The sequence below is a fragment of the Chiloscyllium plagiosum genome, chromosome 15 (genome assembly GCF_004010195.1).
Source record: "Chiloscyllium plagiosum isolate BGI_BamShark_2017 chromosome 15, ASM401019v2, whole genome shotgun sequence".
Classification (NCBI taxonomy): Eukaryota; Metazoa; Chordata; class Chondrichthyes; order Orectolobiformes; family Hemiscylliidae; genus Chiloscyllium; species Chiloscyllium plagiosum.
In genome coordinates, this window is record NC_057724.1 from 27,783,105 (window position 1) to 27,787,984 (window position 4,880).

General features: G+C 38.2%; 1 protein-coding gene across 2 annotated transcripts in view; it reads left to right on the plus strand.

The window, feature by feature from the left end:
- Positions 1-1,734: 1,734 nt before the first annotated feature.
- Positions 1,735-4,880, plus strand: part of drp2 (dystrophin related protein 2) — a 368,975-nt gene continuing 365,829 nt past the window's right edge. For both annotated transcript variants that reach the window (XM_043704533.1, XM_043704534.1), the window contains exon 1: positions 1,735-1,887. The gene's annotated coding sequence lies outside the window, so the exon portion shown is untranslated. The remainder of the gene's footprint in view (positions 1,888-4,880) is intronic.

A 4,880-nucleotide genomic window follows, 5' to 3' on the forward strand; every position in this document is an offset into this window, starting at 1 on the left:
TGCTGTTTGTAAGGATATGATGTTTTGGGACTTTATCTTTACATTCAGGGTAATTGAATTCTATCTGACAATAAACCTGGGTATTTTAATTGTTAGGGAAAGGTAAGCTTCGATTATTTTACTGAGTATTTGAACTTTAAGACAATAATAAAGGATTTTGAATTTACCGTGTCTAGACTTAAAATCTCCCAAATTCCCAGAAAGGTGGTCTTGCAGTCAGTTTGTAAACAATTGTGTGGCAGACTGTCAAGTTCCTTTCAAAGATGAACAGGAGTTGAAATCAAAGATAGCTAATTAGAATTTCTACCTTGATGTGTTCATGTCTCCCTGGGGAAGAGCTACTTTTGAGATCAGGTTACCGGCTTTTTTATAAGAGAATAAATATCACAGACAGTAGTGTGAATTGAAGTCTTAGAGCAACAGAGAAAGGTAGTTAGTCTTCTACCTGAAATGGAGAAAGTGCTATTTTTCACCATGTAGAATATGTTTGGGAACTTGTGCTCAGAATAAAGAGGCTGAGTATGTAAGGATTTAAAGGTGGATGGAAGATTCATTCAGTTTGGGCTAGAAAGAAGGGACCTCCATTTTAACCCTCACAGGGAAAATTAATCCTAGGATTAGAAGCTACCAAACTGGAGAAATAAAAAGATGTGATACATTTGAAGCCCGAGAAACTCTGGACTGTTTGCTAAAAGAACTTCAATTCGTAGGAAGTGTGATGTATAATAATTATTAAAATTCTATTATTTATCATGTGATTTGCTGACAAAAGGAAATATTTATTTGTATATTTTTAGTCAGTTTGGTCAGTTAAAACATGAAATTCTGATAAATCATACTTGTAACAAGAAGTTTGAACTTTTCTTTTAAATGTTATTGATTTCTACATGGACAACACACAGTCCTTTAGGATTATTGTAATACTGTTAGTTCAGTTGGCTTCATTGTGATAAGTTCAGTAACTTCTTCAAAGCAACACATTGGTAGAGATATAATCATCAATACAATGTTAATTCAGCCATCTCAAGTAATCAGGCTCAACAGAGATGCTTTTAGTGTACTCCAGTGTAGATGGCCCCAGATACGAGGATATTATGCAAATATAGACTAACTGGTTTCCAGATAAATATAAACAGCAGAGGGATTTACCAATTTATGAGTCTCCTTATCTGCCAGTAGAGTTCCTTCTTTGACTTCTGAAATATGCTGCCACAGTTTTATGGGTTTCTCTATACTATCATGTTTCTGTTCTCCTAAACAGGCTTGATAGACATCTGTTGAAATTCAGCACACACACACACACATACACATACACACACAGGTAAACAGGCAACACAGAACTGAAAGTAGAAATAAGAGAATTGTTTAGCCAGGATCACTTTAATTCAGCTCATCTTGTGCTACTGGTGGAATCCAACGTGGGTTCAGTTGCATCATATGATAACTTAACATTTCCTTTGAAACGCCTCCTTCAAAAATATAAGAATTACACCTGAAATATTAAAGTTGGTCAAAATTCTTGTATTTCTAACTGCTCTGAGGAGTGCTCCATCTTTATCACCTGAATACAAGAGTTTAGTTTGCCAGTGAAAGCTTTACATTTTTCCACATTGTCCACTGGCACAAATTAAGAAAATCCAGTCCTATTGAGAAATTCCATTGCTGGTTTTCCACAGCAAAGCTGGGCTCAGTGTGTGTGAATCAGGCTGGCAGAGCTGCAGAGAGCTCCTCAGTAATTCTGGCTGACAGTGATGTAGATATACAGGTACAAATGTTTTTGAGCAAACCATCTGCTGCTACTGCTGTTTCTCAATGGAAGCCACACTGAATTTTCTTGGTCATGCTTCAGGAAAGAATGTATCACCTTAACTGACCAAAATAAAAAAGGTAAGGGGCTTTTATACCATGACTAAGGAATGACGAGGTATTTCCATGTGTTGGTAAATATACTGTGATTGTGAGAAATCTGTTGAAATTTGTCCAGAAAGCTATTTCACAGAAATACTTACCTGCTAATTTGTTTGAATTAATTTTGAGCTTTTTAGTTTAAAATCTGAAAGGCTTACATACAGTTATGTTAAAGAGTCATGCGAATAATAAGATACTTCTCTAGTCAGTTCTTTCTCGTACACATAATGTAGGTTATTTAAATGTTTATTCTTTTTGTCAGACAAATAGGCTGCATGGATTTACAGCAACCACCCAAAGCCTGCAACAGCTCCTTAGTATAAGACAAATAAAAATCTTTCACGTGTTGCAGTTAGGGCATTGTCCTGAGCTTGTTGACTCTTAGCACTGTCTGAACGCCACATTTGCTTAGCTGGGCAGTCAGGAATTGCTGCTCCACCTATTTAGTGAAAATTGAACTCAGAAGGTGAAGAAGTGGGAGGATAAGGAGTGGGTGGTGGTAGGAGAGAGGCAAGTGTCAGTGATCTTTTAAGACAAGGTTGATCTCATGTACACTGAGTCCAGTACCACATTACATAGCACACTGAACCTTTTCAATCTCCACTTCACATAGTAAAAAGCTTTGATGGCCGTTATAAGTGTACCACTGTCACATGCCAGTTTTTCAGAAACTACTGATCTTGGTGTACATCAGTCTCCTTCCCTGAAACAAAGAGCAGTATTTGACTGGTCAGAATTAGAAAAATTAATGGAATTAGTGTAGGTAATTCTGGACTAAATTTTTTTGAAGATAGAAAACAGAACATATTAGTATGATTTAGACAAGAAGATTAGAATGTCTAAATAGTTACTATAGCAACAGAATCAGATTGTTTAAGATGGTGGAGTTGTGGGCATCGCTGCCCTCTTTATTGCCAAGTTGAACTCCGATGCAGAAAAAGGATCATCATTTGGAATGTGGTGTCTGAAGATCATGGATTTCTACAACATGGAGAGAGAACAAAGTGGAGATTTATAGGTTAACTCCCCTTTAGAAATGAGAAAGATCAGCGTGAAGATGAACAGCAAATTAGAATTTTCTGAACTCTGTGCGAAGGGTGGAGATTCCTCCAGAGAATTCTCAACAAAGCCTTTTGACTAACTTTTCCTCATTAGCAATTTGTTTACAGACCATAAGCTTAGTTGGAAGCCAGCTTCTTTTAATACAACAAGATCAGGAGTTATAGGTAAATAATAAAAATGGATTCTCAGAATGTGTTTCCGTCTGTTCTTCACACTAGGAAAGAATTGTCAAAACCATTTTCACTGATAGACAAAATGGGGTGGGCCATGAGTTGCACTTGTGTAAGTCACAATCCTGCCAGGACATTTAAAACTAGGATAGAGCCTAAATAGATGCAATTTTTGTTACTGCAAGTGAGTGTTGCGCCCAGTGTATATATGGGTCACCATAAACTTCTGGACAAGTTGTAAAAGTTTCTGAGATATCTTAAAATTATCTTAAATAATTGCTTGGTAGTACACAACTTAAGAATTGCTAAAAGAATGTAAAAGATGAAAGCTTTTCATTTTGCAGTCAGTCAGAACTAGGAGGCAAGAAACAGACTTGAACAAAGGGATGTCATTATATACAGCATGAGAAGAGTCTTCTGATTGGCTGTGCCATCATTGGCATGGAAATGAGGGAGAACAGTTAACTGTCAATCTTAATTCTCAGGCCAAGCAAGTAGATTCTCGTGGATCAGATATTGCCATGGGCGCAGCAAAGATTGGCTGACTCTCTGACCCTTTTTTTGAAAATGGTGCATTGTAGTAAAAGTTCCTTCTGCCTACATATGACAGGGTCCCATAAATTTTTATATATAGCTTCTAGCATGTGCAAATGCATTACACTGGGATGCTGACTGATGATCTTAAATTGTTTTCTTATGTAATTCTTAGCACCATTTGATTATTTAATAAATGATTTTCAATGTCAGGATTACATCCAATAGTGGATATACTTTCCCAATACATATGTTGATCAGTAAACATAGGCATGCAGTCAGGAGTATTTTGCTTGTGCAGAATTCTTCAAACCTAGTCATAAGTTCCACTTCACAAAAAGAAATTCTCATCTAACTATAATGGGAGCTTGTGATGGGGGGAATGGGGGAGGTTAGGGAGAGGAGTGCTGTTGTGAAATTAGTAGAATATATCTGTGTGGTCCCTCAGGATGATCAAATCCTTGCTTTGTGCAGACAAATGAGGTACAGGACAGATTGCGACATACTCATACACGCAGTAACTCTAGCAGATGAAGAAAGTAGGAGAAATGTGGGCATGGCACTATCGCACAAACAGTGACAGAGGAGCAGCAGCAACAACTATGGCTGGTGCCGCAGTAACTGACCAGGAGTTGACAGATTCAACACAGAGGAAGGCAGGTGAAGAGCAGGAGAGAACGCTATAGGATCTCACAGCAAATTCATTAACAAGTTATTTGTGAATTACCACTGCATATGTCAACTTTTAACAGTAGCATCACAATTCTTCCTGATTATACCCATCCCCAAGAAGATAGAATGCCAACATGAAATATCAATTATCATTAGTAAGGTTGAATCTCGCACTGTCATCATCTCGTGTTTACCATTGTCCACAGATTAACCTTGATATCCTTTAAAATCTGGGCAAATTTCTGGAGGCTGACAAATAACCAGAGTAGACTCACCTTCTAGGAGAAAGTGAGGACTGCAGATGCTGGAGATCAGAGCTTAAAAATGTGTTGCTGGAAAAGCGCAGCAGGTCAGGCAGCATCAAAGGAACAGGAGAATCAATGTTTCGGGCATAAGCCTTTCTTCAGGAATGAGGAGCATGTGCCAAGCAGGCTAAGATATAAGGTAGGGAGGAGGGACTTGGGGGAGGGGCGTTGGGAATACGATAGGTGGAAGGAGGTTAAGGTGAGGGTGATAGGCCGGAGAGGGGGTGGG